The sequence below is a fragment of the Melozone crissalis genome, unplaced genomic scaffold, assembly GCF_028551555.1.
Source record: "Melozone crissalis strain CALT ecotype California unplaced genomic scaffold, PUWL_Pcris_2 ptg000073l_1, whole genome shotgun sequence".
NCBI classification, from domain to species: Eukaryota; Metazoa; Chordata; class Aves; order Passeriformes; family Passerellidae; genus Melozone; species Melozone crissalis.
This window is the reverse complement of record NW_026535850.1, coordinates 9335565-9348152: the sequence shown is the minus strand read 5'-3', so window position 1 is coordinate 9348152 and position 12588 is coordinate 9335565.

Genomic DNA, 12588 nt, shown 5'->3' with positions numbered 1-12588 from the left:
AATCCAGGGGTCCACACCGGCTACTTTGACTGCTGTAAAGGTGGTCAGTAGTACCTGATGGGGTCCACTCCACTTTTCTTTCAGCGGTTCCTCGTTCCAGTTCTTGATGTACACCTCGTCTCCTGGATGTATGTTATGAACTGGGTTCTCGAGAGTCAGTGGTCTATTCCACACGAGGATACTCCGGAGCCGAGCTAAAGTTTTCCCAAGAGACAGAACATAATTATACACTTCCTGCTTTCCTGTGACGTGTACATTAGGGTTCAGGAGATTCATATGGTTTCCCATACAATATCTCATAAGGACTGACTGACATCCCATTCCTAGGCTTTATCCGAATCCTCCACAGTGCTATTGGCAAAGCCTGGGGCCACTGCAATTTGGCTTCTTGGCATATTTTACTGATTTGCCTTTTTAGTGTCTGATTCATCCTCTCTACCTGTCCACTTGACTGGGATCTCCACGGTGTGTGTCGGTCCCAAGTTATCCCCAGCAATCTACTTACCTCTCTTACTACTGTAGCTATGAAATGGGGTCCCCTATGTGATGATACCCCTAGGAGTACCCTGAATCTGGGAATAATCTCCTGTAGTAACCACTTAACTGTTTCCTTTGCTTGGTTCGTGCGACAGGGAAGGGCTTCTGGCCACCCAGAGAATGTGTCAACCCCCACTAACAGGTATTTGTATCCTCAAGTCCTTGGTAGCTCTACAAAATCTACCTGCCAATAGTGTCCTGGTTTTATTCCTATCCAAATTCTTCCTAGCTGTGCCTGTCGCCTGGCAACTGGGTTGTTTTTCAAGCAGATATCACATTTTGTCATTACTGATTTTGCCATTGTTAACATCCGTACTGAAATTAAACTCTGCTTTAGCAATTTTACCAATGCCTCTGCCCCTCAGTGACATTCATTATGTTTAATTTATAGAACTTCTCTCATAATCAAAGGGGGTACCACTATTTGTCCTTGTGCAGTCACATACCATCCCTGTGAATTCTTTTGTGCATTTAGCAAATGTGCCAGTCTCTCATCTTCTACTGAATATTTTGGTTTTGGAGGCAAATTGAATTGGGATACATTAAGCTTCAAAGGTATCAATGCCATTGTTGTTTGTACCTCTTGAGCAACCTGTCGGGCTGCCCAGTCTGCCTTTCGATTTCCCTCACAGATTTTGGAGTTTCCTGATTGGTGTGCTTTGCAGTGTATGATTGCCACTTGTTCAGGTTTTTGTACTGCTTTTATCAATTGCAGGACTGCATCCTGATGTTTAATGTGTGTACCCCGAGAAGATAACAGTCCTCTTTCTTTCCACAGTGCTCCGTGTACATGCACCACTCCAAAGGCGTATTTTGAGTCAGTCCAGAGTCCAGATATTTACCTTTTTCCCTTCACTTAATTCTAGTGCTCTGGTTAAAGCAACCAGTTCTGCCTTCAGGGCAGATGTATTTGGTGGTAATGCCTTTGCCTCCACTGCTGTATTGACTGTTGTTACCGCATATCCAGCGTATCTGGTTCCGTTTTCCACAAAGCTGCTCCCATCTGTAAACAGCTCCCACTCCGGCTGCTCTAGTGGGACGTCTTTCAGGTCTTCTCTTGCTGAATGGGTGTACTCTATTACTTCTACACAGTCGTGTTCTAATGGGCCTTCTTCAGTTGTGGTACCTAGGAAGAAAGCTGGATTCAAAAGGTTAGTTGTTCTTAATGTGACATCATCCTGCTCAGTCAGGACTACATGGAATTTCATCATCCTGCTGGGAGATAGCCAATGGCCCCCCTTTTGTTCTAAGACAGTGGTTACCGTGTGTGGTACATAGGTATCTATGTGCCTTCCCATAGTAAGTTTCCTGGCTTCTTGTATCAGGATCACAGTAGCTGCGACTGCCGGCGGACATGGGGGCCACCCGGCACTTATGTTGTCGAGTTGTTCAGAAAAGTAGCCCACCAGCCTTTTCCAGCTTCCCAGACGTTGGGTCAGGACTCCCAGTGCTAGGCGCAGCCTTTCATGTACAAACAGCTGAAAATCTTTAGACAGATCAGGTAACCCTTATGCTGGAGCAGTTGTCAGTGCTTCCTTTAATTTTAGGAAGGCTTCTTTCTGTGGTTTGCCCCAGGTGAATGGCTGCATCTTCTGAGCTTCATACAGGGGTTTCGCAATCAGTCCATAGTCCATGATCCACAAGCGACATCATCCTGCCATCCCGAGGAAGACTCACAGGTCATGTAAATTTCTGGGGCTCTGGAATAGCACAAATAGCTTGGATATGGTTAGTACCTAGTTTTTGTTGCCCTTGTGAAATTTAAATCTCAATGGTTACCTTTATACAGGTTACTTTTTCTTCTGTAGCTATTAGTATATCATCAACATACTGCAACAATAATTATTGGTCTCTTGGTACCAGCCCATTTTCGGTCCAAATCTCCAGTTCCTTTGCCAGTTAGTTTCCAAATAGGGTCGGCGAGTTCTTGTCATGTCCAGGTGAGCTGGGTCTTTCTTCCGTTCCCTGGGTTTTCCCACTCAAAAACAAACAGTTTCCTACTTTCTTTCTCAAAGGGTGTGCAGAGAAAGGCATCTTTTAAATCAATTACAGTAAGCCACTTATAAATCCCCTTTACAGATGTTAGCAATTTGTGAGAATTTGTTACCACTGGATAAATGTCCTTTTTATTTATTGCTCTCAAATCCTGTGCTAACCTCTATTCAGATATTTGTTTTCTTTACTGGAAATATTGGTGGAATAAATTCTATTCTATATTTGTGGTGAGTTCTTGAACCTGTTCCACAGGTTCAGCTAGTTATATTCTCCTAACACCATGGCTTTGGCAGCGTTTCCCTGCTGGAACTGATTGCCCTCGTCAAACTGGTTATTCAAGCTTGGACAATTTCGCTTCCAATGCCCCTCCCACTTACAATATGCACATTGATTCAGGCTTAACCTTTGTGTGACTGGTCTCTTACCGCGGATATTCCTGTTACATCCCCTGAAATTTGGGTCACCTTCTCCTTGTATTACTGCCAATAGATTCTGCTGCTGTCTGTTACTAGCTTCTTTTTCCTGATTGCTATATGCCATCCAAGCAACCTCAAGTAACTTATCCAAATTCCTTAATTCTACCCCCTCTAATTTTTCCAATTTTCTACGAATGTCATCCTGTGATTGGCCCAAGAATATGAGAGCGAGCTGAACCTTTGCTTGCTCTGTATCCATTTGGAGGTCTGTATATTTCCTTGCTACCTCCTTAAGCCTCTCCAAAAACGCAGTGGGAGATTCCTTCTTTTCCTGTCAAACCTCATATAGTTTGGACCAATTTATAGTTTTGGGCACAGCGTTCTGAACTCCTGTTTGGATCCACTCTTGATATTTACGTAATTTCCTCATATCGCACAATAAATTAGGGTCCCAATTTGGACACTCAATTGGGAAATTCACATCTAAATTCCCTGTTACTAGCCCATTTCTAATATCTTCTCTTGCCCTCTCTTTGGCTGCCTTAAGTACCATTTCTTTATCAGTAGAATCCATCAGAGTATCTAATATTACTTGTATGTCATCCCAGTCAGGATTTTGAGTTTTCATAACCATTTTTACTATGCGTGCCACTTTATCAGGATTTTCTCTATAAGTTCCGGCTGACTGTTTCCAAATAACTAAGTCTGCCGGGAAAAAGGCACTTTCACAAATACTGGCCCTTCCACTCTGACACCTTGTCACAAGGGGGCAATCACAGTCCGTTTTTGTTTGCTTATGCCATCTCTATGCACAACTGGAGCAATCTTTGCCCGACCCCGGGTTCTATGAGCTATTGGGGTAACTGATTCATTACCATTGCTATCTTTTTCACTCGCATACCTCTTTCCCCTTTCTATCACAGTTAGGTTTTGCTCATCTTCCGAGGAAGAGGGACCAAGTGATGATGGGAGGGGAGGATAAAGAGGGAAAGGTGTACTAGATGAGACAGGTTCAGGGCTAGGTGGGTGAGGAGCAGGTAGTGGGATAGGGACAGATGAAACAGGTGGGATAGGGTTAGGTTCTCTTGTTCCTATTGGAGCTACTTGTAAATCAATATCTGTATAATTTTCCCTACTCAAGCTTTCTCTTAATGCCAAGTGTTTTAAACAACATTCCTCACAAACCCCACACTTTGCAGATGTTTTAACCACTAATAATCCACATTCATCCTGCCATTCTGGCTTTCCCCGTAAGTAGAAAAACATATCAACATATGGGAATTCATCCCATTTTCCTTCTTGTTTACAAAATGACATTAACCTCAAAATAGTGTTATATTGCAGAGTACTGTATTTTGGCCATTTTTCGCCGTTCTCCAAGGTATATTCTGGCCACCATGAATTACAATAATCAATCAACTTAGTTTTACGTAATTCTTCCCCAAAGTTACCTTGTTTCCAATGTGCTAATAAGCACCCCAAAGGATAATTTTGCAGGATAGGGGTGTTACTGCCCAAAATCCCTTTAAGTTTCTCCATTTCAAATACACCTCAAATACCGAACCCGCAACGCTTTCGCGATTGTCTTACGGAACGGCGCCTAAGCTTGTACCAACAGGAATTCCTTCAGACCAACCAAGCGTAGCTTTCGCTGCGTCTTATTGGCAGGCATCCCAACCAAAGTAAAAAAAGCACCTTACCTTTCTCCCGGGCACGTTGTGAGCGGCGGAAGTGGTCTTGGCCGGTGGGCTCCCCGAGAATCCCTCGGTGCCAGCTGGAGCGTGATCGAGTCGCGAACTTGCTCAGCAGCACTCACAAGGGTCCCATCTGCGGGTCGCCAAAATGTTAGCGTTCAAAAACACATAATCACGGGGACTATATGCGATGCTTTTATTAAGAGCTCTGGGAATCGGGGTATATTGAACCCAAATCTGATTCCGACCATACATCTGAAATGATCATGTTTTATACTCTATCGTTACATAACTTTCATGTTAATTATTAAACTTAAATTGTTCTATTGTATACATAAATTTAGCCCCTCTCTGAAATCCCTGAATTTCCAACATAGTTTCTCACTATTCTTCTTATGGTTATATAATAATTACATTTAATTACTAAACAATCATCACATCTAACAATTATATAAATTATCATACTGCTTACGCAGGTGCAGTAGATCTGGGAGAGCACAAAGCACAAAGCTTTAACTTTTTCCAGGGCTCCACTATCACCCAGAGGCTGCCTTGCACTAAATCCGTGCCTCTGATACCTCCGTTGAGTTCTGGCCTAAGCTGTGACCCCCAGGCTTTGCACAGTTCAGCCTCAAAACTTTCCAAGAGAAAAACAAGAATTCTGTGAGGACAAAACAAACTGATGCCCTGAAACAGCATTTGCCACCATTTCCCTCAAAGATTACAGATGTCCCTGAGCTCCCCAGAGAGGAGCCAGCTGGGGCATTTTTAGCCCTCCCTTTGCTGGAGGTGGTCCTGAGGTGCCCCAGTGAGAGCTCAGCCCCAGGCCGAGCGCTGCCCCCATCTCAGATGCTGCCCAACTCTGCAGCAGCCAGGGAAAACCTGCCAAACCCACCTGCCTTGGCTATGGGGCAGCAGAGACACGCTCAGCACCTCCTGGTTTGGAGGAGCTGCTCTGCTGTCTGCTCACAGGCATTCCCTGTAAATGCTCCCTGGGAAGAGCTCTTGGCTCAGAAGGGGAGGCCATACCTGTGATACGCTCGGTGACATCCAGCAGGGCTTGGCCACTCAGGTGATTCCATTGGTGGCTGAACTCTTTCAGCAGTGACACTTTATCTACAAGGGAAACACACATTTCTGCTCACTTTCCTCAGGTCATAGGAGAAAGGACAGTGGGGAGGGAAAGGCAGGGCCAACCCCATTTTATAAAATAAAGTACATTTCTGCAGATGTTTGAATCCTTTTCTTCTTTCCTTCCAGCCTACTTGTCAGGGCTTTAAATTCCAAAAGAAAAGCTCTCCTTTCACATTTGTAAATCCAAACATGTCTGCTGTAGCAGGCACTGTGTTAAAACATTTCACATCAGGGACCTCAGGCGTTCAGTCACATGGAAGCAGTGAAGAGGTTTTGCATCCCAGAGCAAAAAGAAAGAGCCCCATACTTGGGACACAGAAAGGCACTGAGTCAGGCAGTTCCTGAGTTCACAAAGCAGCTGGGGAGGAGAAAGTGGAAACCCCCCTTGAAGACCCGCCTCTTCAACACTCCTTTTTTCAGGCATATTCCCCCAGTGCAGCATTCTCAGAGCTGACATAAATCTGTGTGGCAAAGGAATTTAGAGCAGCCCTTTCCTATGTAGTTATTGCTGTGGCCATCTTGCCCCATGCAAAACAACATGTGGAACAAGGCATCACTGACAGCTGGGTTCATACCTGTTTGTTCTAAAGAAATGAATCACAAGTTCCCCTTTGAACATAGAAGACAAAGAAGAAAAGTGGAAAATAGGCAGCTAATGCCTCTAATGTAGAGCCTCCCAGGTGGCTGCCCTGCAGAAGCTCTGATGGTCAGTGTCCCTTCATGCCATTTGGGAAGTCAGACGGGGCCCAAGCAAACTCCAAACCCCCTTTGCCTCTGAACTGTAGCAGAGCTGTAGCCCAGGACTTGCTCTTCAGACAAGCAGCACAGAGCCAAGGGCTCCTGGGACTGTTGGGAAATGCTGATCCCATTCCAGCCTGTTGGGGATGGTGCATAAGGACTGCACCTGCACAGCCTCTGGTGGGTGTCAGCTGGAGTGTTCCACAGACAAGAGCAGCTGTCAAGGCACTCAGCGCTCTCTTGTGCAGGAGAGACAGAGACGAAGGTGAGAAGAGTCCCTGCCCGGGCTCACCCTTACCCAAATAAGCAATGGATTCTTCCAGTGCTTTCACAGCTGCCCCACGAACCCTGGGATCCTTTGAGTTCAGGTTCTTTGTTATTCCTTCCACCAAACCAATGATCACCGGGTTCAAGGCATCTTTCAGGGCTCCTGTGATTTCAGCCAGCATGTCCAGTGCCCTCTGCTTCACTTTCTTGTGGCTGTAAGATATTCTCAGGACAAAATAATCAAAAATCTGAAGAGAACAAGCAATGTGAAAGCTGGATTAAAATGTCCTTGTTTGAAGAGTAGATGTAGCAGTCAGCAATGTCAAAGATGAAAGTGATTCTTTCTGTCAGGTCAGCACTCGCTTGCACAATTTCACTGTTTTCCTGTGGGCCACTCACTGGAATGGTGGTGCAACCTCATGCTGGTTAAAGGATTTTCTTCTGTTTCTAAGAGGTTTGGCTGGGGACTGAATAGTTCCTATGGTATTTCTCTCCATCTGTAAATCATTAAATCAATTCCATTTATTAATGCTAAAGACCACCTTTGCTTTGAATGGAAGCAGATGTTTACAATGCCTGGTTTTCTATACAGTTACCTCAAGTACTGAGGGCAGTTATGATTTTGCCAAAACTATGGCTGGAGGAGATCTAAGTTTTCTTTTGTTTGTCTCAGAGGCAGTGGCTGGAGAAGTGCAGGGCTCGGATCAACTCTTCCAGGATCCAGACCATTTCTCTAAGTAACAGGTGGACTTCTGAAATGTAATGTGCTGTACAGTTCTCATTAGAGCAAGTTCAGTCCCTTGACAGCCACATTATCGGGCACCTTTTCCTGGAAGAAGGGAAAAAGCAGCTACTGGGAGGAGAAGGCAGAGATGAGCCCTTAGCTATTTTACTCCTTTTCCAAAGAGAAAAAAAGATCCCCCAAGAAGGGTGAGCACTGTCTTTACCAAGAGGAATAGGAACAAGGATGGAAATGAGTAGCCAGAGCTGTGCCTGTGTAAGACAAGATGGAGTATATAGAAGTATTCTTAAAAAAAACAACTGGGTGTAAACCAACCCAGCCTGATACATCTCTTCCCTATGCAAACCCATTTTTGGTCTAGAGAACAATTGCCATGCTTTCAGGGGCTGGATTCCTTTCACTTCACCCATCTGGGAGTAGGAGAGAGCAGAAGTTACACCAGCAGAAAATTCTGCCATCATCTGATGAACAGCATCAATAGGCACCTGCCAGACAAATACAGCTGGACTGAAATAACTTGTCCTGAAGCCTGGACCTGAATTACATTTGTCTGGGCAAGAGGGACCAGCATGTCCCAAACAGCCAGGACAGAGTGCCAAGACACACTGAATTAACTTTGCTGCTACAGGCTTAGGAAAGGAGCTAAAGGAAAGGAGCAGCGAAGATACCCTACATACTTGGGCAATGTTAGTGGAGATGAGCTGGGGGCTGGTTTTGCACAGGTCTCGGAGGAGTTCCACTCCTTCCATTCTTGTCTGAAACCCCTTGGCTTCCAGGAGATGGTAAAGCTTCTGGAGCAGCTCCATTTCTTCCACAGCTGGAGGTGACGTGACCTGGGCTTTTCCACGGGGTAGGAGGTGTCCATCAGAGGGAGATTTCACCCTGGGAAATAAAACCAAATGAGGACCTGGTGGTTATAATTATATCGTAGCATGGCATCCCTATAGTGGAAATAATTAGCATTGACTCCATGATTCCAGAAGGCTGATCAATCACTTTATTATACTATACTATACTATACTATACTATACTATACTATACTGAAACTCATTGCCCTTACAGACAGTCTGATACAGACAGACCAGATTGGTCAATTGAATCCAAAACACCATCACCAGTGGCCAATTAAGAAATTACCCTTTGGTAAATAAATCTCCATAACACATTCCACATGTTCACAACAATAGGTGCAGCAAGTGAAGATAAGAATTGTTTCTCACTCTTTTCTCTGATCTTCTCACAGCCTTCCCCAGGACAATGCCTGGCAAAGTTGTGCCTGCTGCTCTCTATGGAGAGAGCTGCAGCCACAGAAAATACCTGCAGTTAATTGTGAGCAAAACATCTTGAGCAGCTTTCCTAATTATGTGATTTCAAGCTGGAAAGTCATGAGGGTCTGAAAAACAAGATGGACATCATGACAATCATTATGGGAGACAATCTGCCAGTGACATTCTCACCACTGCTCACTCAGGAAAACCAAGGATGAGATGCATCTGATCTATCTTCAGATGGCTGCCAGGGCAGCCAGGTCACATTGCTTTGTGGAGAAAGAGAGACACTACTGCCACGTTTAAATGCCTCCTCATATGGGATGTGTGTGTCTTAGAATAAGGAAACTCATCACTCTGGAGAAGTGTCTCTAAGATCAGACATGACAATCTGGAAAAGTAGCTCAGATGCATCTGAACAGATGAACAGGGCCATATTTGAAAGATTCAGAAAATCAGTAAGAGAGATAAAAACAGAAGCCAGACATCCCAGAACTACACTCACATTTCATTTGATTCCCTAGAGACCAGATGCACAGCTTAATAACCCCACTGGGAACAATTCTCCTGGATCAACCTGTCTCTTCCATGAGCACAGGAAGATGCCAGCTGTGCTACTGAGGCATGTGCTGCTGAGCAGGACAGAGCTAAAAAAATCCCCTCTGCTATCAGAGGAGAACAGGTACAAGTAGCTCTGCAACTGCCATGAAGAGACAGCAAGGAGCAAATTCCTGTCTTAAATGCTGATTGCAGCACAGGGGGAAATAAACCAAACATGCTGTCCACCAAGCAAATTACATGAAGGACAGGAATATCTGGACAAAAAGTCCACATTGAGACACCTGTTGACTGAAGTTGTTCAGGAATTGCCTTGCTACTTACTACTCAAACTTGGTACTGTTTGAGGGAAAGAAAACCATGACTTGGCCAGGCCAAACCTCACAGATAAGAACTGCATCTTTGTGGAATGGCATCTTGCTTCCAGACTGAGATTTCTCATCAAAACACTCATCTGAAAAAGACTCCACTCAGATGAAAGAAAAGCCCTGTTTGAATTTACTTGTGCCAAGTCAGGCAGCAGAAACCTGGCCCTCTCCCAGCCTCCACAGCGCTGCCCTTGCCACTGCACTGGATTGTCTGAGCTGCAACAAATGGGTGTCTGTTTGTCTCTCCATTTTTGTGGAAACCCCTCCAGAGAAGTTGTGTTCAGCACAATGCAAAAGTAGACATTTTTTATCCTAGAGCATTTGTTGGGAAAGGAAACAACCTGTGGCATTGGTTATTTCTGCCAGACAGTTTTTCCTGAGGAAGAGGCATGTAAAGCTTGTCATGTGCTTTGTCACATCTGACAAAAGTGCTCAGTACCGTTTGCTAGCAGACAATGTGGCATGGGGCTCCTTTGAGCCATCCTTTCTCTCCTTCACCGGCTCCTTGACAGATGGGCCTTCAGCCTTCTGGTTTTCCATGCCCTACAAAGACACAGAGAAACCCCATCAATCTTTAGAGTATAAACCAGGAAATTCCCTGTTGAAAACACAAGTTACAACCAGGATCACTGCTAGCAAGGCTTAGGAAACATTTCCTAACTTACAGATGGAAACAGACCAGAGATTCAGTGATGCCAACTCTTTGTTTTCAATAGCCCAAGGCAGGTTATGGGTGCTACCAGACTGAGCAGCAGTCTAAAATCCCAAATTCCTTAATCTTGAGCAGAAATGGGAATAATGCAAACTGGCAGGCAATGAGTGTTTGTGAAGGAAGCAGCAGAACAAACTGGACTCTGAGGGGGTTGGCCCATTGTGTTGGAAGTTGATTTGGTTCAACACTCACTCTCCCTGTGCCTGCACAAAGGCAGGCTCCCTTCTGTAATGTTGATAAAAAATATAAAATCCTTCCTCAAACAAGCAAAGGATTTTCCAGTGGATGCTGCTGAATTCACCAAGCTTCTTCCAGCTCCACAGGGCTGGACAGCAGGGCAGTATTCCCAAAAGACAGACAGTCATTGTAGTAACTAGGATTGACTTGGACATCTTTTGTAAATTTAGAAATTTTCTTGGCACTGCTACTTCCAGTGTCCTTTGCAAAGAGTCTGTTATCTTCAGAAGCACAATTCTCACTTAATTGCTTTCCAGGGGGCAGAGTAGGGAGAGCATGGTGGGGGCTTATGCTTAAATGTAAAACCATTTTCTCCTCTTTGCCTTTCCTCTTTGTGACCGATATTGAAAATATTCAAAACCCCACTTTTCCCCTAATATTATCAGTTCCTTTGTGGTCTGCAGATGAACATGCTAAGGTTTAACAGCTCATTCCCAGGAGCAAAATGATTCAGCAAAAGAGGAATGAGCTGAAAACAGATGGGGTATGTTTGATTTCATATTAGCGGTGGCAATACTTGCACAAAGGAGACATTTCTCCTGCCAAGCACTTACTTTCTTCTGAATTCTTGTCAGAATATCTTCCAGGTCACAGGGGGAAAGAGATTGTTCCAAAAGCATTTTAAATTTTTGATGCCTCAGCAACATCTTCACCATCTCCTGTCCAAAATGCCTAAGGAAGGAAGGAAGGCAGGAAAGAAATGAAAGAAAAGTGAACAAACAAAGGAAGAGTGTTAACAGAAGAGGCTGATAACTTAAACTCATCAGGTGCAATGCTTGCATGAGAAGGCATTACCTACTCACAAAGAGGGAGATTTACCTCACTTGACACTGCACAGTGCTGTCAGCTGAACACAAGAGGCAAGAGGAGAATGTGGGGCGACAGAAAAATACCATTTCACTCTGAAACTGTGGGTGTGCTTCTGTGGCATCAAAGGATCCCAGGGAACAAGCAAAACACATCTGCTTTGTTGTCAGAGCCTGTTTGCAGTATCTTGCTGCCATTGCACAATAATTTTCCTTTCTTTAACTGTCAGGGAAGCCAGGACAAAACACCTCATGCTCCTCTTGATTATTCTATACTATGTGTATGCACAGGGGCAGCTAGTTGCTCTGGTGTTCTTGGCAGCTATTAATGGGAATTTCATCATCAAAGGAAGGGGATTTTGGTGGTTTGGATTGATTTTGCCAGCAGGAAACCACAGTTTTTTTCAAGAAGACATGTGGAGCTCACTAAGCCACAGATAACAGCATTCTAGAAATCTGGAGAACAGGTTTAGAAAGACTGAATATGTTGGCTAAAGACCCCTGAAATATTTCTAGGATAGTCTGAAGCTAATGAGAAAGGGATGTTTGGGATCCTTCAGTGATGAACATTAGCCAACGCTTTGGCTTTGTGTTGTGCACCTAAGGCCAAACAAAAGTGTTGGGACTGGCTGATCTGAGCTCTTTTGATCTCAGCAAAGAATCCTTCAAGCCACAGCAAAAAGTTGACAATGTTCCTTTTTGATGGCCATTTTCAGGTTTCCCAGTAGAGCCATTTGCCCAGGCAACCCAGAGCAGTGGTCACAGTGCCAAGGCTGACAGAGCTCAAGAAGAGTTTGGACAATGCTCTAAAGCACATGGAGTGACTCTTGGGGTGTCCTGCACATTGCCAGGAGATGGACTCGATGACCCTAATGGGTCCCTTCCAACTCAGCATATTCCATGATTCTATGACCCTTATTCACACCGTGAGGTAACTTCATATTCCCTTTAGTTTCCACTCTTGTGTGGTTTCACCTTTATAGCCAGACACAAAATGGTTTTCCTGTTTTGGGAGGTGAAATGAAGATCATTACTTGTGTCCTGGTGACAGTCCTGAGCAAGCTTCCCTGCCACGTGCGGCAGCCTCTCAGCCCTGGGTGTGCCTGCGAGCTGGGT